Source organism: Lissotriton vulgaris, chromosome 8, assembly GCF_964263255.1.
Source record: "Lissotriton vulgaris chromosome 8, aLisVul1.2, whole genome shotgun sequence".
Lineage (NCBI taxonomy): Eukaryota > Metazoa > Chordata > Amphibia > Caudata > Salamandridae > Lissotriton > Lissotriton vulgaris.
Window position 1 is genome coordinate 765,342,240 of NC_141696.1, and position 22,760 is coordinate 765,364,999.

General features: G+C 42.4%; 1 protein-coding gene across 1 annotated transcript in view; it reads left to right on the top strand.

Annotated features, from left to right (window-relative positions):
* The window catches only part of STS (steroid sulfatase), a 2,049,623-nt gene that overhangs the window by 312,128 nt on the left and 1,714,735 nt on the right, over positions 1–22,760 (top strand). The gene's annotated exons all lie outside the window — the stretch shown is intronic.

Consider the following 22,760-nt stretch of genomic DNA (forward strand, 5'->3'; position numbering starts at 1 on the left):
TGCTGGTCAGCCTGTCATTGGTCCTGTTCCTCCGAATCCTCTTGTTCCTCAAGCTGCCCCTGTTCCCTTACCTGCCCTTCTTCCTACTGCCCCATTGCCTAAACCTTCTCAGTCTATTGTTCCTGCTACTTCTGCTATCTTGGCTACTCCTACTGCTCCTACGTTCAGTCCTTACGTTGTTGCCCCTGTACTTCTCTCCTCTTCTCCTTCTGTTCGTAGTCGCATACCTAATGCTGTTGCTAATCTTTACTCTCCACTTTTCGGACCGATACTTGGGTCCGATCTTTCTGATGTCTCTCAGAGACGAAGTCAAATTCCTGGTGGTAGGGAGAGTGAGACGTTAGTGAAAATGACGCGTAAATGGATTAGACATCCTGCTAAATACACTCCGCGTATAGTTTACTATACGTTCTCTCAATTTAATGAGCCCACACAAAGATTCGTGTTTGAGGAGATGTGTAAATCTTTGAGGGAGGAGTGGGATAATGATGAGGTAGATAATGTACCGCCCGAGATGACTGAACTTCAGAATCAGTTTTCGAACGGTATGATTGTGGGCGGTAATGTCCGACGTGCTTTAGAGCGTCTCTTAGACTTTAGATCTACAGTGCGTCCTCGAGTGTTGTTTAACAATGACTCTGAGGATTGGAAAGCACAACCTAGTCAGTATCCTATGCGAGAAGTTCCCCCAGTATGGATGCCAGGTGATGCTACTGTCAATCCTGCAATTATGCCACACTTCCAGAGAGTTTGGATACACCTCCCATGGAAGCGATCAGAAGTTGTGCAGGTGAAGCAATCTTTGCCTGACCCCCGGAAAAATCCGGCAGGTTATTATAAGGAGTTATCCCAACTTGTCGATGCTACTATTATGAACCTTGCCGACATTGACATGTTGTTTGGTAACGTAGTTCCGCAACCGATTTGGGCGAAAATCCGTCAAGAGAATCACGCAGCTGAGTTAGGCGGTGATTTGGGCCGCACTTGCAGCGGCTGACGCATTACAGGTTGGTGGGGCTAAACCTGAGCAGTTAATTACGGCTCTGCCTCAAAGAATAATTACTCTTATGAAGACACTTATGCCAGCAATGAAAGTTAACTGGGATAAATTGTCTGCGTGCAAGCAAAAGAAAGACGAGAGTGTCTCCGATTTCTTTACCAGATTTGAGGAGGCATTTATCGATCATAGTGGTCAGGATATGAGCACTGAGGGAGGTCAGCGACTGTTTGTCGATAAATTTGTGTCGAATTTGTTGCCTGAGCTAAGCAACAAATTGAAAAATTCAGAAAGTTCGTGGGCTGTTTCGACCACTGCTCAAATATTAGCCACGGCTCAATATTATGAAAATAGAGAAAAAGAAGAAAGTGAACGTGCAGATAAGAAAACGAAGGAGCTTAAAACTAAGGTTTTGTTGCAACAAGCGTATCCTCCGCGCTCGAATCAAAATGACTCACAACAGCAAAATAGATCACAATCACAGTCTTCTAGGACGCAGTCGCGTACTGACTCTTCTACACCGAGATCTATGCTTGGGTATAATCAATGCGCATATTGTAGGGGTGAGGGCCATTTGAAGTTTAATTGTCCTGTTTTACGTGACCGGAATAATGGTGTTTCAGCTCGTGGAGGTCGTAGTGGTCCTCAACAGACATCTCGTGGTAGAGGTCGTGGTGTCTCTCAAAATCAGAATGACCGTTCTACTACTTCATCGGACTCGAACAATTGCTTTGATCAGCGCGATTCATCGTCTGGTAGATCTGCACAGTATCATGTGGATGACTATTACGTTGAGCATGACATTGATGCTGACGGTAATTACTAGGACAGCCACAGATAAAGAGAGGGAGTAGTATCAGTTCCGGTTGATCAGAGAGGGCCTTACGTCGCAGTTGCCACATCGGGCGTAGTTGAGCCTTTTCTGTTGGACACTGGTGCAGCGAAAAGTTCCATCATGCATTCGAAACTCCCTGGCGCACCTTTGTCTGGCTTAACGAATGTTTCAGTTGGATTCTCTGGCGCCCCGGTTAGCAATCCAGTTTCTAGCCCTTTGCCCCTTAAAATTGGGCCGCGTGAGTTAGAAGCTCCTCTGATTTTAACTACTGGTTGTGGTGAGAATCTTTTGGGCCTGGATTTGTTGAAGCGGTTATATGCGACTCTGTATTGTTCTCCTGCGGGAGTGGAGCTTACATTGGGTCAGAGAGTGATCTCTCCTATGTACTTGTCAACTGATAAGCTCCCACCGGAATTGAGTTCTCTTCCTGAGTCTTTGTGGGCAACAGGTCCCAATGATGTGGGCCTGCTGGACATATCACCTTATGTTGTCCAATTGAAATCTAATGTGCGATTACCACGTATCCCCCAGTATCGTATCTCTCTTGATGGTGAACGAGCACTATTAGCGATCATTTATGACTTGATCAAGAAGGATGTTATTGAGGAAACTCGGGGAAATGTGTGTAATAGTCCTGTGTTACCTATTTTGAAAAGAACTGATCCATCCAAGCCTCCTGTGTACCGTTTTGTCATTGATTTGAGAGAGGTAAATAAAATTGTGATCCCACAATCTCCTGTGGTGCCTGACATTACAGCTCTGTTGACTCTGATTCCAGCCTCTGCCTCTTAGTTCTTGGTAATCGATCTGAAGAATGCTTTCTTTAGCATTCCGATTGCTGAGGAAAGCAGAGATCTATTCGGCTTCTCATTAGGAGGTCGCAGCTTCAGGTTTAAACGCGCTCCTCAGGGCTACTGTGAGAGTCCATCGATCTACAGCCAAGCCCTTAAGAGTCAACTTGACGCGTTTATGTTACCAGCTGGTGCGGCCTTGATTTAGTACGTTGATGATATGTTAGTGGCTGCTGACACTAAGCAGATTTGCAAAACTGCTACAGTATCGCTGTTACAGCATTTATGTGACTTACATCACAAGGTGTCACCTTCTAAGCTACAGTATTGTTGCCAAGAAGTAACCTATTTAGGTCACTTATTGTCAAAGGAGGGAAGAAGGTTGACCCCAGAAAGAATTGCAGCGATTGCTCGAATGACTGTGCCAACAACTTAGAGAGATGTGCGTGCCTTTCTAGGTATCACGTCATACTGCAGGCAATGGATTCCAAATTTTTCATTGCTAGCGAAGCCATTGTTAGCTCTCACGTGCAAGGATGTTCCAACTCCTTTGCCATGGACTGAAGAGTGTCGGAAAAGTTTTTCTGAATTGCGTGATGCGTTGTGTTCGGCTCCTGTGTTAGGTACTCCTGATTACAGCAAGCCGTTTACACTATACGTTCACGAGAGAGAGGGTTGTGCGTTGAGTGTTTTGACGCACTAATTTGGCGGTAAGCAGCGTCCATGTGCATATTTTTCCTCGACCTTGGACCCAGTAGCTAGAGCATTGCCGAGTTGTCTAAGAGCGACAGCGGCAGCTGCGGTGTCCATTCGACAATCTGCAGGACTGGTCATGGATAATATGCTTACAGTGATGGTTCCGCATGCAGTTGACACTCTTTTGAATCAAACAAAAACTCAACACTTGACGAGCGCAAGGTTGTCCGGTTACGAGTAGACACTTTTGGCAAGTCATATACAAATAAAGCGTTGTAATGTGCTGAATCCGGCGACATTGTTGCCGACTAATATGGAATCAGATGATGTAGCACCACATGATTGTTATCTAAGAACTGAAGAAGAAACAAAGGGTCGTGTTGACCTAAAAAACACTCCATTGGCAGATCCCGATGGTACTCTGTATGTTGATGGTTCATGTTTCAAGTTGCCGAATGGTGATGTGACGACCGCGTATGCTGTAGTGACATTGAGTACGGTTATGGAAACTGTGAGATTGAGTCAGAATTCAGCGCAAGCGGCAGAGTTGATTGCGTTAACGAGAGCGTGTGTTTTGTCTAAAGGAAAGCGAGTGAATGTGTTTACGGATAGTCAATATGCGTTTGGCGTAGCTCATAGCTTTGGTCGATTGTGGAGAGAAAGGGGATTTATGACATCGCATGGCACGAAGATCCAACACGGACAGTTGGTGAACGATCTTTTGGATGCACTTACATTGCCTAAGCAGGTGGCAATCATTAAATGCAGCGCGCACTGAAAGGTTACGGATGATGTTGGTCGTGGTAACGCGTTTGCGGATGAGATTGCTAAGGAAATGGCTAAGGATTTGACAACTCGAATGTATGTTATGAGTTCAGTGAGATGGCCGACGGAGACTGGTATGTGTGAGGACACTGTTGAGAGCGTGAAAGCGATTCAGAATGAGGCTACCGAGATTGAAAAGACTAAGTGGAAAGAAAGCACAGGAAAGTTAGACGCGCATGGATGTTGGGTTGATTTGTCAGAATGTCAGAGGTGGATGTTACCGGATGCATATGTGCTTGCCGTTGTTACTATGGCCCACGGCATGTCACATATTAGCGCGAAAGGTATATGTAAGTTGTTGTCTCCTGTATGGAAGAATGATGGGATTGCTAAGTGTGCTGAAAGAGTGGTTAAGAATTGTATGGTATGTTTGATGTATAATCCTGGCAAGGGCACCCCCACTCCACCTGGTCATTTTGCTCCTCCTACTTGTCCTTTTGAAGTCATCCAATTGGACTTCATCCATATGGAGAGATGCAATAACCTGAAGTATGTTTTGGTTGTGGTTTGTGCGTTCTCCAGATGGATTGAGGCCTACCCTCTTAAAGATAATACTGCCCTGTCCACAGCGAAAGTCCTACTGAAGGAATACTTTCCTCGGTATGGAATGCCACGGATCGTATGGTCGGATAACGGAAGTGAGTTTGTGGGGAGTGTGATGAAGAGTGTGTGTAAGGGCCTTGGAATACACCAAAAATTCCATAGCGCCAATCATCCTCAGTCAGCAGGTTTAGTGGAAGGGTACAATGGCACTCTGAAACTGAAACTTGCTAAAATTCAAGCCACGACTGGTCTGTCATGGCCCGATGCACTGCCTCTAGCTCTCTTGTCGACCAGGGCGACTGTGCACTCTCGAGTAGGGCTTAGCCCATATGAGATTGTGTTCGGCCGTCCTGCGAATATTTGATGAGTCCCGAGTATTCGACAGTCTTGAATACCCAATGTTGATTGACTATCTTTATGATCTGACTGCTAAATTGAGTTTAATTCCACAACAGGTCTTTGAAGCTCTACCGGCACAGACAGAGGGTCCTGGACATCGGCTCCAACCGGGTGACTGGGTAGTCACCCGCAATTTTGGGATAAAGCGTAATCTTGAGCCGAGATTTATGGGACCCTATCAAGTTCTGCTGGCAACAAGGACTGCAGTTCGATTGGAAGGCAGGAAGAACTGGGTGCATGCCACCCACACGAAGAAAGTCCCAATCTCTTTGCCAGCAGATAAGTGGGTCAGAACTGGAATTGCCGCAACGGAGACTGAGACCCCTCTACGTTATGTGCCGTTCAGTGATGCTCAACTTGTAGGAAACAATTCATCGCAGCCAGATACACCTGTTGAATCGTCAGCATTGGAGAATTCAAGGCCTGAACTGTCATCAGAACGATCGAGCACTGTTTTGCCATCTGAACAGTTATTTGAAGAACAAACTCGACCTGGAAGAAGTCGATATTTTCTTCGTTCACATGACAAAGACTAATAAAAAAATCCCTTTTTGTTTTGAATTCATATTACCCCCCTTACTGTTGCTACGAAAATTATGAACAATTGTATTCTTTATTGATTTTTGAGTTCTTTTTCACGTGTGTTCCTCTTTTTGTACAGCTAAGAGATTTGTGTTAAATTGAATGTTTGTTTAAGAAAACCTTTCATCCGGGTTGACCGTAGGGCCGTGCGGGTACTTCCTTCTGTTTAGCAGGTTTCTGACACTAGGTCGGTTACTTTTGTCGATTCCTGGGAATTCCTGGGAATTGATAATAGCTACTCAGAACGAAGTGCGTCAAGAACGTTACGGACGGTTTTTAGAGGATGGAGTTCTCTAAGCTGTCGGAAGTAGAGAGGATGTCGGCGCAAAGATCAAAATTGCATAAGGTTGTACGAACAAAATGTTTTCTGTTTCAGGTATTCCTGCTGTTTCTGATTGTTTCTATGCTATTGGTGGGTGGAGTGTATTTTGGAATTCAGTCGTTATTGCCTCCCACTTCACCTATTTCTCCTTCTCATGAACTGAATTCTATTCCCACTGTTTCTCCACATTCCTTTCATCCGTTGCCCCAACATGAACAGGTTAGACGTGCGGAATTCATGAACAACTCCTTTGTCCAACTCCTACATCAGCATCAGTTGGTGATGAATACTACTAACTGTTGGGTGTGTGGGTTAATGCCACATACCATGGATAAGGGTATTCCGTACTTGGTTCTTCCTTACAGCTCCCAGGGATCAGCTCGAGCATTCCAAACAATGTTCCATAGTGCACTAGATTCCTACCCCCGTCGAGAGCCACGCTCTGCAGACCTTGGTCCTGGCCCGTACCACAAGACTTTGGCAATAGCGATTGCTGACTTAGATAGAGATATTTTTGATGCATCGCTTATTCCGGAGGAAGAGGTGCGAGCATACAAGGATCTGAGTGAAGCTGAGTATAGCATGTCAGTGGGTGATAGACAGCTTAAGAGCTCGTCTCCGATCTGGATCGTACCCCACCTCGGTAATTTCTGCTTGCAAGCACTTGGTCGAAATCCGCGAGCCCAGCTTGGGAAGAGTGCTTATACTGAAACGTATGTCTTACCAATGCTCTCTTCCCCCGTTTTCTTGACTGCCAAGGGTACCTATTTTGTATGTTATGATCGCGCTTATACATGGTTGCCCCGTGACTTCTCGGGCACCTGTTATATTGCGAATCTTTTGCCACCAACTTTCACAGTTGCCTCGGACTATCACAAGACTAGAGTTGTGAGAGGCGTTATTAGCAAAGAGGACACTGCCGGTCAAGAAGAAGGAGACTTCTTTAAGGGTTTCCTGCCGTTCTGGGGACCTATAGTTAATAGTAGGAACCTGAGACAGTTGACTCGTGTGGTAGAATCAACTGCTAACATAACTGCAAGTGCTCTTGGTAAACTGACAGCAGAGCTTCAGGCGGATAGACTTATGACGTTGCAGAACCGTATGGTTCTAGACGTTGTTCTTGCAGATAGAGGTGGTGTGTGCAAGGTGATCCATTCGAGTTTCTGTATTTTCATTCCTGATAACGCTCCAACTGTATATCAAGCCATCTCGAAGTTGCATAAGATCTCCGAGTCCATACACGTGGACGTAGGTGATTGGACGCTACTAGGATGGTTTTGGGGCCTGATGTCGACTTGGGGTTGGAAGATTCTGATGATCGTCGGGGTTGTTGTGACGTTTCTGTTCACGTGCTGTCTTTGCGTGCAGTGTGGTCCTGCCTTATGTGGCCTCTGTGCTACAACGTGTATAAGACGGCCATCTGTTACCAAAGAAGCATAGATGGATAGAATAATGTTGCAGCAACATCTGAACGATCTGATGAACATCGAAATCGATTCTGATATCGACTAGTGCTTGCCTACATGAGGGCAAAAGGAGCGTCTGAGGTTCCGTGAGAATCGTAATGGCGTCTTTTTGACTTGTTCGAATATGGACGAGTTTGGTATCTATGAACCGCAAATGACGAGTTTAGTGGGTGTACGCGTTTTCGCTACTCTACTTTGCATCATTCGTCCTATTCGTGGGTTTCTCCATCTGAACCCACGGGTTCCATTTTAGATACGGCATCCATTTTGTTTCTTGCCCTTAAGTAGCCAGCGAACGGACAATGTCCACTTCGCGACTCTGGGATTCCCAAGCTCTTGCGGAAGACACATGTTCCTTTGAGTGTGTCTTTACGATTAGGGGGATGACACGGCAAAGGCAGATGGCTCCGCTCGAGGCTTATCTTGCGGTGACGGTCTATTGTTTCAGCCGTGCATGCATTGGGCACGAATCCTTTGATCCTGCAATCATGCTTCCGATATTGCCCCCTACACTCTTTTTCAATCTGTTGTCTATCTTTGTCTTCCTTGCACTTGTTTCTGTCTCTTTTCTTAACTCGTTTACAGCCAGAATGGAATGTACCTAATGGTGGCATAGCGTACTTTTACAGTTGGGAACCGGCGATGCTACTGTAATTATGTTCCGGGCTCCTGAAAACATGAATGCAACCCTTTTGAAGTTTACTGTGGGAACTGAGTTGTAACCTTTTGTTCGCCATGTTGTCCAATGACGGAAATATGTATAAAAGGAGCGATCCACGTTTGCAATTCGAAGCATTCTCACAGAACCTACACTTTGTGTACTTCTTGCGATCTCTGTATCCCTGCAGTAAATAAACGCTGATCTTTGACGCCGAAGGAAGTGTCCCGTGTCTCTGTAATTTGTACGCCGGAACAGGTAACCCACGAAGGTTTCAGGTGTTGTCCCCTGGCACCGCTGGGCCTTAGAATAGCCCAGTCCTTCACCTTCTGATCCAGCGGTAATTTCATGGTAATTTCTCAATGCAAAATTTAATTTACCTCTAATTTACTGCTTTCAAGGTGATGGACCTTTGCCACTGTGTTATCACCTCCGGGAGACTTTATATAAACATGAAAAATCAAATTGTAATTAACATTTAAGCCAATAAAGAGAATTGTGAGGATTTTTGAAGGGTTTTATTTCTAGGTAAAAGTTAAGGTTCTCTGTCCCTTTATTCATTAGTCAAATATAAATCAGGTAACATAATTGAAAATAGAAAAAATAGAATTAATACAGACATATTATAGGTTGCATACAAAGCACTCCATAAAGGAAAGGAATGAGGCATCAAATGTCAGTCAGAATTCTTTAAAGAGTTCAGGAAAAATGTAATTCAAAAGTGAGTTTTGCAAGGCTAATCAATAATTAATAATTGGCAAACATCACCCCTAAAGAGAAATAAATGCATAGGACAAATATATCTTTTAAAAACTAGTTAATTTGTCAAAGCATAAACTTAGAGTTTTAGCATCTTAATCTAAACCTGTTCCATCAGCTGCCCTCTCTGCCCTGGTCTGTTCAATCTCTCTCTCTCTGTGTTTCACAGAGAGAGGCTACCCTCCCTTCACAAGACCACAGAGGAATGTGATCTGCCTTTCCAAAAATATGACTTGCAAGGCTGGCCTATGCCTCTCTGCCCCCTCCTCCCTCTGTCTCTCCTCGGATGCAATCTCCTCCCAGGCAGCACCCGCGACGTTCACGTACTTAACCCATATGATGTCTAGTCAGAATCTGCTCCTCTCCCTTCTCTCTTCTAAGCCAAAGGCATGACACACACCCTAAGGGGTCATTATTTATACTGTAATTCTCGGCTGACTACACTAATAATGTTGCAGTTTCAGTAGAAACTTGCACTGTGGTTGGTTAGCATAGGTGGGTGGGGATCTCACCATCCTATTCTCATTGCAAATCCAACCCATACCAGTTCTGACAATAGGGGCTTAATGCTAAGTACAATATACATAGCATGTATAAGTAAGAACATTTCTTGCAATAAAATATATCACTCAACTTCCTGTCTCTCTTTCACATAGCACACAGGGATGACTCTTTCCCACACATACTGGTACATTGGCATGATGAAAGGAGTGTACAGTTCACTGTGGCCTTGACCCATGTGTCTTTACTTGAGGCACTTGGCAGTTCATGCAGCTGGAAGAATCTTCTGTTCATGCATCTCTCATTCAGCATACTGCTAACAATTCTCAGCCATGCTGGATTCCTAGGCAGCCATTTTATAATGGACCCAAAAACAAAACAAACACAAATGAATATTAATTTATTAAATGAAACCCATTATGTTTACCTCCCCATACTAGTACCCTGTATTAGTTATTACCTAGCAAAAACTATTAGTTTAAAGCAGCTTTTCTATCATTTGTGCACAACATGCAAAAATGTGCAATGTGCAACATGGCATAAACATGCACCAGTGCATATTTTCAAAGTGCAAACAGGTAATACATACTCATAGCAACATGCTTTAATGTTTTAGATAGCTTTTCATGCAAAATGCGTTTGCTCCACATGTAGTCTTGGTGCATGGTTGATTAATTAATACATATTATAAAAAGATGTGTTATGAACAGAATATGTATTGACTAAATACACAACAAAGCCAAAGTCTCTTGAGACAGGAACAGGGGGTGTAGATCTTATCTTCAAAGCTAAAAAGGAAACATAAATCACAAGTTTTTTTCACTGCAAAAACACATGTTAATTCAGCACAATTATGTGTTACCTTAAAAATTCCCCAAAAAACATTCTCTAAATTAAATATACATTCTACAGTGAGGTTAAATCTAAACTAAACACATTAAAGATCCATGATTAATTAATTAAGCATGGTTTTAAATGAAAGCATTCAGACTGAAAGCATTTTGACCAGGCCTCATTTCATGTCTTTAACTTTGCATGCACTAAAAGTGCCACTTTTAACAAGCATTTCACTAGTCCTCATTTCATGTTTCATGTGCCATGTGTTTTCACTTTTACTAAAATCTGTGTGCCATTTTAAATGCAGTCTGTCTGAAACACAAAACAGAGCAATGCTTAATCTTGGTGAAATCTAGTTGTATCAACTACGCTATCAAGGACTTTGTTCTAAAGGACTAGAAGTGGCCATATGCTTTTTTAAATATAATTTCTTAATTATTAACCCTCCTGAAAAGACTTTTGCATTTTGATATTTTTGCAAAATGAGAAATTGAGTGTTGCCCCACATTATCCACCTAAACATACTTACAAATATATATATTAATAATATGGTCTCACTTGCTGTGGTCTCTTATCTGAAGATTACTTTCTTAAACAACTGACATTTATTTTATTCTCAACCACTTGCTCCTTTGTTTCTTCAGACAAGCATTGGCCTTATTTGTGCGTTTCATTTAACAGGATCTGATTATCAAAGAAATCCACCCCTTTAGGGTATATTTCTCAAATAAAACATTGCATCAAGGGATATTATGCACAACCCTTGTTCACACAGTCAATATCTGTGAAAGTTTCAGTTTTGAAGATGTCACGGACTACTTGCCCCTGGACAGTCAGGTGAGTTGCAATGTAATGGTGTGCACCCTCAAAAAACTGGTGTCATTGCAAGCTGAAAGATGGTTTCACATTTTCATTAGAAAATTTCCCATAAATGTACACATATTAAAAAGAAATAAAGGTAGTTGAACCTCAGGGGAGCACATACAGATTTCGTGCTGAATTTTCAACCCCCAAAATAATATTTATAGAACAGCGTGATCAGTGTGTACTCAAAACAGAATGTTCTATGCAATGGAACAGTAGAGGGATAAAAAAGCTTTCTGTATGAAAAAAGATAGAATGCGTCACATTTGTACAATAGCCAGGCATTTCCGCCCCACCTACATTGCCTGGGGTCAATACTAGCCTTGTATTAAAACGTACCCTCTGGTTGAATGAGGAGGTTCATAATAAGATGGCTTGTATTGTCGAAAATGTGGCAATTTATCATATTTTATCGTAGATTTAATTTAAGCACTCCATATTTTGGCATAAGAACTAGAGAAGAAGTGGCAGTTTGTTTGCAGACAAATGTTTTCGGTGGAACAAAGGGAACTCCTGAACATTCCCACACGCCTTGTGTATTACATTACAAATGAGTGGAAGGGTAATAATCCTGAGCCTTAGCAAAATATTTTTAGGATACATGTAAACAATCGTTGTCTCCAGGGTAACACTGAATGGCAGGGGTGTAACCAAAAAGTCCCTCAGTTCCCTTTGGTCCTGGTGTTCGATAAGGTAGGGTGCAAACCAGTAGGGTTTGCCTTGCAATTGATGTACTTGTCTGTTGCTGAATAAAATGTATATTTGCAGGAGGTCGCAAAACAACATGCCTCATGAATATTAATGATGCAGTAGGCATTTTTGTGGCCCCTACAAATGGTTGAAAATGCAATTATGGAATCTTGTGTGTGGCAACAGACGCCTCTCCTTCCATTCGCATTCCAAGAATGTCAACATGTTTTTTTTTGTAAAAGCTGCCATATCCATTTAAGGGGAAATACTGACTTTTTTTGTTTTTTGCCGTCCAAGAAAGACTTAGGGCATTAAGCATGCAACAATCCCTTGGACTACCCCACCACCTCCACTGCCCGAGGCTGCACCCATGATTCTCAAAGGTCAAGCTGTCCCAAAGTGATCACTTTTGCTCTTTAACATTTTTATCTACTCAAGTCATTCATTGGAAACTGATTTTGCCTCATTAACACTCAACCTATGGGAATCAGGCTTTATCAAGTTTCAAAATTCCGCCATTTCCTTTTTTTGTGAAGCTACACTTCATCTGCAAATTATTGTAACCAGGTTAAAGATATTAAAATAAATACCAAGGTATCTGAAAACCAAAAACTTTCCAACATTGAATTCCTGACATGGATGGATTTATATAGCCTAGCTGTGTGAAAACACAAACTTAGCCTTTGATTTCCTTTCATTTGTAACAAGGTCACACCAATCCATGGGCCAGATGTACTGTTTTCCACTCATAAAATACTCGTTGCAATTTGCCACTAGTATTTTTGTGTTCGAACTGAGCTGTGTTCTTGTAACGGTGTGTTTTGAAAATGTAGAATTGGAGTGAATCCAATCTGACCCACCTAATTATTATTCATCAGGTAGGTCGCCAATTTGTGACCTATTCGGAGGCCATCACAGCGATGTTTGCCTACTAGGGTCAGCAGACCACTAAGTCTGTAATTGCCTTTCCAAAAGGACACCTTTTTGTTAAATGCAGGCCAATTTCTTTAAAAGGAACAAGGCTGCATTTAAATTGAAATATTTACGTTTTTAAACCAATGTTTTTTTCAGAGATAGCAGTGGTCCTGTGGAGCACTGACTATTTATTTATTTATTTATTATGGGTTTTTTGTAAAGCACATCAATCATCCCCTTGAGGATATCACAGCGCTGATACAACAAGCTGTCATCTGTAAAGGCATTTCTTTATGTTGTAAACAGTCAAGTTTTTAATTTCTTCCTGAATCTAATATGTTCTTACGTAATACGCAGATCTAAAGGTAGTTTATTCCACTAAGAACCGCTAGATGAGAAAAGGTTCAGCCTCCAGCTCTAACTTCATTTTATCTGTGTTGATTTGGCCAATGCAGGACTGTAGAATTCCAGTCTGGATTACAGCTAGTTTTAGGTTTAAACCTATAATAACTGATAAAACCCCACCGAAAGGCAAATAGCCCTCGCCGGTGTAAACATTTAAACATTGAAATTTTTTTTTCGCAACCACAAACTAGGGGGGCGATTACGAAGGCGGGTGGATTGCCCCTGCCAGGCTGGCCGTAGCCACCGCCGGCCTGGCGGGAGCAATCCGCCCGCCATCCGCACTGAAATGGCTGGCGTTGTCTATTAGACAACGCCAGCCATATTATGATGTGCCAAAACAGATGCCTTTCCGTGGCGGCATTGCCGGCACGGAAAGGCATGCGGTATTCACTTCGGTACCCCCCTGCATTTGCATTAACAAAGCGGCAGGCACCACGCGGTGCCTGCTGCTTTGTTAATGCAAATGCATTCGTGCATTTTGAGCATTGTGGCGGGCAGTGCTGAGAGCCCCCAAGTGCCATTCAAAGAAAGGCTAAGATGAGTGAAAGAGGCATTTTTATTTCTTCCAGATTTGCCAATACAATGTAACTTTGTTATACAAGGTAGCATCAAGAAAGACTGGGCTAACATTATTCCGCTTGAGTTTTGTTGTTTAGGGATGTCACTAAAACATTGTCTCTTCTTCCTTCTGCGTTTTTCAGTTTTGTGGTCTTTGGTCTAAAAATGCAGTGTTATTATTTCAAGTTCAATAAAGATTGGAGTGATATTTTTTGTATTTGCAGTAATTCAGCTATGTATGTGAAAAAGTTGTATAATGGCCTGCCAAAATTGATACCTGAGCTGAAGTGCTTTCCTGTAAGAGATTCTTGTCACTGGCTAGACGGTATGCTGAAAGCATCTTTACAATCTTAAGTTAATGAAGAATGCTATTGACTTTGTAGTCCATTCTGGTGCAGTAAAAATTTATTTGGATCTCATAAACCCTGTGCACATGCACTATCAGTGCAGAAAGCAAGCAGTAATTAAAATTAAATTAAAATTCCATAAACGCCGGAAAAACACTGTTCCAGTTGTTTTTAATGGCTCGAAAATGTGTAACCACTGATAACCACTGTTATTTTAAGGTATTGAAAAAACTGAAAACCCCCCACCAGAATTTACCAAAAATAGAAACTGAAAACAGGAAAGTTACTGGGCCTATTTTATACAGTGCTTTGTGCGCGTGGCAAAGTAATTTGACATTAGCTCTTTGGTGCATGGGCAACCAATATAGCCTCGCAAGAGAAGCTGATGCAGAACTGTATCTGTCTTATTTACATGTTAATTTGGCTGCTGCATTTTGCATTACTTGGAGTCGGGCAAACAGATAATCTGCCATACCCGCATTCAGAGCAGTTCCATTACCCAGCCTACTTATTAGGAGGGCCTGGACTATTGTTTTCCTCCAATTGACTGGGATCCATTTGAAAAGTCTCCTTAGTAGTTTTCACATAACAAAACATTTGCCACAGGTGGCCTTAACTTGATCTTGCATAGATAAGGAGTTCCCAGATTTTTCACTACCCCCTTGGGCCCTGGTGCGGCTCCCAATCAGCTTGGCCTCCATGAGGATTCCCAAGCCAGGTCTGCCCCTCCAAAAAGTAGAATCTGATTTGTTTGCATTCAATATGAGGCAGTGATCTGACATCCAAATTGCAGACTCCCATAAGCAGATTACCAGCTTATTTCTGGTATTTTCCAGCCCTTCTCCTATTGATATCACCAGCTGTGTGTCATATGCATAGGAGTATATGTCAAAACCCCAATTCTTCACATTCTTTGCCAGGGAAGACTCATAAATATTAAAGAGTGTCAGGCTCAAAGAGGAGCCCTGTGGGACTCCACACTTGACTGTCTGGGGATGTGGTTTAAAAGAGCCAAGCTGTATTGTTTGAGTTCTATTTCCTAGAAAAGAACTAAACCATTGCAATGCTTTGGAATGAAATTCAATTTCATGCAATGTTTTCATTAGTAAACTGTGACATGGTATGAAAAGCTGCTGAAAGATCGAGTAGTATCAGGGCAGCTGCTTTTACCTGGTCCACTAGTAGTCTGCTCTTATCAGGCACTGCTAGCAGAGTAGACTCTGTACTATTCTTGGCTTTAAAGCCTGTTTGAGAAAGATCCAATAGACTGTTGTTCTCCAGATAAGCGGTCAGCTAACCATTGACCAATTTCTCTAAACTTTTGGACAAATAGGGAATTTGAGAAACTGGCCCCAACAAACTGGTTTTAACATACACCCCATCCCTTTTGAAAATGAACTATTGTAACAAATGGGTATCACTCAATTAGTTCTCCAGGAAATGTCACATTTGACTACCTGGTTTTGGGATTTTACTTTGAATATGTCTCACTACCTGTGTCTAATACACGGTCAATTCAGATAATTGGACTGAGACTGCTAATTGCCAGTGTCTGCATTTTAAGATAAGGCTGTTTCTGAGCAGCTAGGTTAGCAGACTCTGGACTCGTTACACATGAATATATGAGCACACTCATCTGCACACGTGTGCAGGCTGCACATGTGAGAGTACTGCCTTGCTCATAACGGTATCTGTGTGCAGGTATCCTTTATCAAAAGGGCCTATTTAAGGATTAGTACTGATCTGGAGAAGGCCTTATAAGTGTCATTCATAGAAAAGGTCTGTAGTGCTTACTGAAGACTGGTGGTGCTTACACTGAATTGCACATTATAGGCAAATTCTGCTCTAAGGTACTGTTTCGCCCCACTCAGGTCTACTGGGTCCAGTGATGGACCAATCTAGGGGTAATTATGCACGGAGTGTAGATTTACAGTCTCTGACGTCATATCTATGCTTATGACATTTTAAGAATTGTCATATTCTCCTGGTTCAACTCATAATCAGATTTCAGGCCTTTACCCTCTATAATGCGCAAAGCTAATTAATTTCCTCCCCAACAGTAGGATTAAATGTGGCCTCCCCTCACAATAGAGCAATTAACAATACTTGACCAATTTTCTAGGAAATGAAGGGATACAGAGGATGCCATGGATCCTGGGGAGTGGGTCACAAAGGGTGCTTTGTTTGTTGGTTGCTGACAGGCATAGGAGGAGAACCCTCAAGCCTAAGAGAGCATCAGGAGAGCAGGCAGGGAATAGGTCTGGAAGATAGAGCCAGAAAACCCAGCTCTGAGCAAAAAAAACCTTTAGAATCCAGGAGGTCAGAAGAAATTGTGCCTACCTAGTTGCTAGGCCTGGACATCAGGAGCAAAATAAGCACACGTTCAGCGAGATTGGCCCTACAGGGCTGAAGTTACATGCTTTTTAAAGCTCAGTACTCCAAGAGGACCAAGCGGAGAACAAACAAAATGATGCTCTGCCATCCTTTCAGAAGTTTGCCCCAATGTGGGCCAAGCCCCAGGGGTCAGCACAACCACAATGATCTATTAATAATGGGAGGGTTTGGCATTGGTCTCCACCCTAAGTAGGTTTTAGTCCCCGGGGCTCCTCATCTCATTTGGGTTGGCGCATCACAGGAGAGTCACAGATAGGCCATTTCCAGGGACCGAAGCAAGCTCAGGGCCCTGCATGTTGCTAGACCCTGTGGCTCTGTCAGGCGGCGGGCACCCCAGCCTCATGTTTCCCTACCTGCGCTCCTTCCAGGCAGGGAAAATGCACTGCTCTTGCCCACAGGTGGGAGCAAAAGAGAAATCGATCCGCTGGGCTGGAGACAACTAAGTGATATGCTGGCTTCTAGGCATCACACTGGAGGTGCTGCTCGTGTGTAATGAGCCAGCTTGGGCCTTGGGGCTCCGTCCAAGGCCCCTAGCCAAGAGAAAAAAGCTGTGGGCTTCCCAGGTAGGACTGGGGCATGCAGGAATGAATAGTGAAGATCAGAAAAGCTCCTCTTTAATTATTTACTGCTGGGCGAATGGAGTGCCCCATGATTTTCTTTGAGGGGATCAAAACTAGCATATCTTCTCTCGGGGGTGCCCCAGGAAGGGCAGGGACACAACCAACGTTCCCTGTGAGTATTTTGGGGGTTTCCAGGATGTGCAGCGGACTTCCAGATGATATTTCACAAAATCATCCTGTCTCTCCCATGGGATGGAATACCTGACCCCAGATGAGGTTTACTTTGTCTTCAAAGCACTCCTAAATCTGGATTTCTTTGCCTTGGGCTCTGGAGTGTTGTAGTCTCTGTTGGTTGTCCCTTAAGCTGCACAAGCAACAAAGTTGAAGTAGAAAACATTACCCTGGGATGCACATTTAACACATAATGGTTTGTTGAAAATGGTAATGATTCACAGTGAAAGTTTTCACAATACATTGAATGATATTTCATGCTAATATTATTCCCAAGGACTTCAATGGTGTGTTGGAACATGCAATGTATATTAATACTGTTTCCGTTGATTTTAATGGTGTTGCTTGGTTGAAATATATTATATGGCTGCGTTTATTAATGTGATGAAACTCTGAAAAAGCCAGTCGGCTTTCCTTATTGGTAATAACAGCCTCTTGTATTGTGATATCGTATGTAGTTTAGTAGGAGGGATATTGTGGTTTTAGGGTTCAGGACCCAAAAGGGTTGTAACGTGATGTGATATGAGGGTGTTACCAAAAGTATTTCCATCTACCTGATACACAATTGTCTACATAATTTATATAATTGCATTTAATGTGCGGTATTTAGCAGCGTCTGTGTGATAAAAGTACTTTTCCTATTCAGATGAAAAGGCACTGACTGGGAAATGATTTATTGAGTGTTGTTGCATACCATTAAACTGGGGCTCCTATCCTACACCACCTCCCCTGAGTAGGCCCTGGACTGCTCTGCTTCACAACCCTGAAATACTCAAGTGCTAAAATGGGGTACTTGGTTCCCAGTTGAACAACAACTGTGGTCTTGTACTTGTGAAGGACTCGCATTGTTCATAACCAATAACCCAATGTCTTACAAATCCTATCAGAACTTGGGGGTTGGTAACTTTTCAGTGGTTTCCAACGTTATTTCGGTCCTAAATCATTGATACATATAGATAGGATTCACAATTTAGAAGGTTCTCCTCTCCTTCTAATGAGATATTCCTTAACCATTTCCAATCCCATTGTTGCAGTAGGAAAACATGAGGATCCTAAAATGGGTTTAGTAGATTACAAACAGTATTGCACAACAATGCTTTGTACATCTGGCCCATATGATTAACATATAAACGCATAGGACCATGCAAACATTTGAGCATTTGTTTTATTAGTACCGTGTCATGAGCGTACAGAGGGATAAACTCCCTACACATTTTCAGATGCCAGAGTGAAGCTCATATCACCTTGAACTCAATCTTTATATATAAATGTTGTTTAAAAACCGAGCTTACATGCACACTTGCCTCCCCTCTTTTGTGCATCAGAATCGTTTGACAGATCACTCTTCAGTCCTTACTGCACCACTGCAGATGCACTGTTATGGAGGATAATTACGATGTCCAGCAGTTTACGATTTACCCCCTTTTCTTGCAAAGTGTCAACGTTGACTTCATTAAATGCAGATGATAAGAACATGAGGGCCAATAAACTTGACTATTCTTATTATATTGTTTTTTAGTAGTTGGAGGTAAACATTATGATTCTAAGTATCATGTCTTTCGTTAAATCCAGTTGTAACCTCTGGATCACATACCTGTATATGGCCCAGATCAGTAAGCTGTCCAGAAATATTTTGCCAGTTTAGCAGTGTTTCAATAAGGGAGATTGATGCACGAAAGAGGGATTCCCAAACCAATCAGTGTTTTTCGCACATCGACTGGTTTGCAAACATGTACTCATTGTGCAACTCGACAGCCATGCTAACCAGTCAGATCCCCAAATGTCCATCTGCAAAGTGTTACTAAACTCCTGCCTCATTCATGTTTATGATCAGGTTTGCAATGCACTATTGCCTAAAGTTTTATATTTTTATCTGTAAATGTGTATTTATGTCTTTTTATGGTTTTTAACTGATAATAAAAGCTTTGACTGACTGACTGGTTTATGATCAGGGGCCCTTTTGCCACTTCATGTGACTTCCTGTGAACTCAAGGTTGGAGACCCGTGAAGGCGGCAGATATCTATTGATGAATTTGGATCACTCCACGCTGCTGTTTTTATCAGCCCTATCCCTGAGAGGCAAAAGACTGCTTTCAAAATGAAACATGCATGCAATGAGTGACACCAGAGGGAACACGCAGTGGTCCTCTGAAGTGCTTTCTGTTCCGCTGTCGCGGGGAGCCACCATTTCCAAGGTGAAAGAGGTCACAAATCATTGATGCTTTGCATATTAATTGGCAAAGGTGACGAGGGGGTGCTTTACCCCTGTCATTTGCAATTCAGTATGGGTTACACTTTGAACACACCAAACACTGTTTTGCAGTGACAAAACCTGTGATTTTGTGGATCACAAGTGTTGCAATCGCAAAATAGTGTCATAAGGTGGCCATTACAACTGTACCTCTATAAACTGTACAAGTAAAGTCCTGGACCAGGAGATTGAGAGACTCCTGTGGAAAAACACGTTGTAGTCTAATCAATATTGTGGACCAATCCGTTCTTCAGAGCAAACAAATCGAGTCTGAGCTAGGGAAGTTTTTTTTTCAAATTTTGGGACCTTCATATTTCAGAGACCTCTTCAACAGAAAAACCAGGTGAAGCATCGATGGCATAACCAGAAGAGTGATCTGCTTTTCGAGCCATCAGAGGATAAGGATGAAGCCACTGGCTCTCTTCAGCAAAGCGTGCAGAACCAGGACTGAAAATGATCTACCCACACTTTTATAGATTATAGTGGAAAACATTTGTTGCAGGAAAAATGTTTCCATAAAACAAATAAACAGTAAAATAACATTGGACTATCACGGTACTCCTAAGCGTGTGCCTGCAGAATTTTTGTGGTGCGGACAATTTGCAAGCCCATGGTAGTGGCAGTGGTAGAGGCAAAAGACATACAACCTGGACTGTGTGAAAATAGCAGCTTCTCTGTTATACATATACCTGGTAATTTCAGGAATTAAATCTAGGTCAGAAACCTCTGGGTTACAGTGTTTTTTGTGGAGGTCATAAGGCCTTTATAGTTGTCTCATTTGTGTACATCCTTCTGCAATGTCACTTGATGGCTAAAGTAATTCCGAAACTGTAAGCCTACTAGGGTAGTATTTAAGTTGAATACTAATCAACATTTTACACACAGGGAGCTTGAAATGCTGCTTCCATTTTCAAACAGCTAGGCCCCATCTTCGTTCCATATATTCAGTTTGATCCCTAATCTTCCTTCATTCCTCAGTGGAAAAGTGAGGATTTTGGTGGCAAAAACACCACTTCATTTATTTATTGTTCTACTCCGTATGTGTTTTCTGTGAGGTGAGTTATGGATACTTCCAAACATTCTGTTGAAATGACAGCTGATCTGACTTACAATGATGATCTTGCTCCCAGACCTGCATTATTAATATAATTTTATTACTAGATTCTTGTCTTTATTTAGATGATGAGTGCTGGGATGGAAAATGTCCTCTGAATTGCTTGGAAGAGTGTGTGTGCTGCCCTGAGTTCCCCCTAGAAAATTATTTGGCCTCAGCACACCCACCAGTCATGTGTATGCTGGGACATGGAAAGTGAATTACCTACCTTTCATCAGCAACATAGTTGAAAAAGCAGTCTCCCCTCAACTTCAGGATAACATTAATGCTAACCAACTCCTGCACGCCTACTTTTATGGCCTCAGATCACGCAGCAACAATAACACTGCCTCTGTACACATCATAGATGACACCTTCCTGACCAATGATGAAGATGATCCCTCCCTCCTGATATTTCTGGACCTCTCAGCTACCTTCGGCACAGTTGACATCCCATCTTCATATACAATCTGAAGTCTCAAAGGGATTCACTGGCCATGTGCTTAACTGGATCATCTTCTACTTTTCCAACCAAGACCAAGTTGTTCACATGGACACTTCCAGCCCCCAAAACATCTCTTTCACCCATGAAGTCCCCCAAGGTTCCATATGATGCCCTGTCAACTTCAACAACTACATGGAGCCCCTAAGGCTCCATGTAGGGATAACAGCATCAAAATTCATGAGTATGTCAGTAATACTCAACTTTACTTGAAAGTCTCCTCTGATCCAGATATTCAGCACTTTAAACATTGCCTAAACCTCATCCAGAACTGGATATCTAGAGTGTGCCTGAAGCAGACCTTATATAGATAGGCATGAACCTTGATAGATTCAAACACTTTCGCTGAATGCCAAGTCACTTGGATTCCCTTTGGACATCAGCCTCATACTCAAGAAACACACTGCTAAAAAACACAAAGACCACCTGATACCAGCTCTCTCATCGGAAGAATGTGAAACAGTTTCTTCCAGAAAGCAAATTCAGACCTGTTGTTTGAGCCCTTGTATTCCCACATCTGGATGGTGGTTAGACCCTGTTCCATGGCCTCCAGACTACACATTGCTGCTCTTAAGTACATTCTACACACCGCAGCACATCCTATTCTCGGCCTGAAGAAATATGATCATAGGACCTCTCAACTCTGATGGAAATCTATTGGCTTCTTTTGACACCCACATCATCTTCAAAACCAGCTTCATCAATTACAAAACCATGATGACCAGCTCCTCCAGCTTATTTTGCAGACACGGTCACTATCTTTGTAGGGTCTTGGCACACCCACAGCCTGAACACCCTCAAAATGAACACTAAGAAGCGTTAAAACGAAAAAAAATAAACTTTTTCCATCAACTGACTGATGATCTCTATAATCATTCTATATCCATTATGGTAGGCCCTAATGCTGTTCCAATTTAAAAAAAAGTTGAAGACATCGCTCTTTAAAGAGTACATCACAATGCAATAACAATACATTTCTGCTCACAAGACTCAGCTACCTCTCCTATTGCTTTTTACCTATATGCTTGTCTTTGACCTTGCACTGTGCTCAGGTTGCATTTTAAGTAAGTTCTTATGATAGAAATTCAACATGCATATGTACAAACAGAGCTGGTGTTAGTGGCATGTAATGGTGCACCATGTGCATCCCCCCCTTTAGTGAATGTGACAACCTTCAGCTCAAGAAAGCAAATGTGGTCTGACAGTGGTGGCAGCCCCAGATTATAGTGCTAGAATAAGCCTTTTTACCCAACATCTGCCAGAAGAGCTACCTAATATTGTCTTCTGGATCTCCAGTGTATGATTGAGATGTAGAATGGAGTTTGGAGAGAGATTTCCAAACAGAAATGTGATCTGTAAAGTATTCCTGATACCAGATTCTATGGTTATTAGAAAGTCCCTTTGATTCTTCCTAAAGAGTATGGTGGGTGAAACATTCTGTATTTCCTATTTTATTATATTGCTGCGTCCTTACAACCCATTAGCCCAGTCATAATCGGTGATAAAGCCCGAATCCCTTTTTGTAATACTCCATCAATCTACGAGCTAGTTTTGGGAGAAGAGATGAAAGGATGTCTTGTGAAGGTAATAAAACCTAGCTACTTCAAGAAGACTACATTGAAGATCTTAAAAGCTGCCTTTGTAGTCTGGGAAGTAGTTAGGCGACACATGGGCATATCAAAATTAAATGTATATACGCCTTTTACCGCATCTGATTTACTGCCCTATATTTTTAGGGA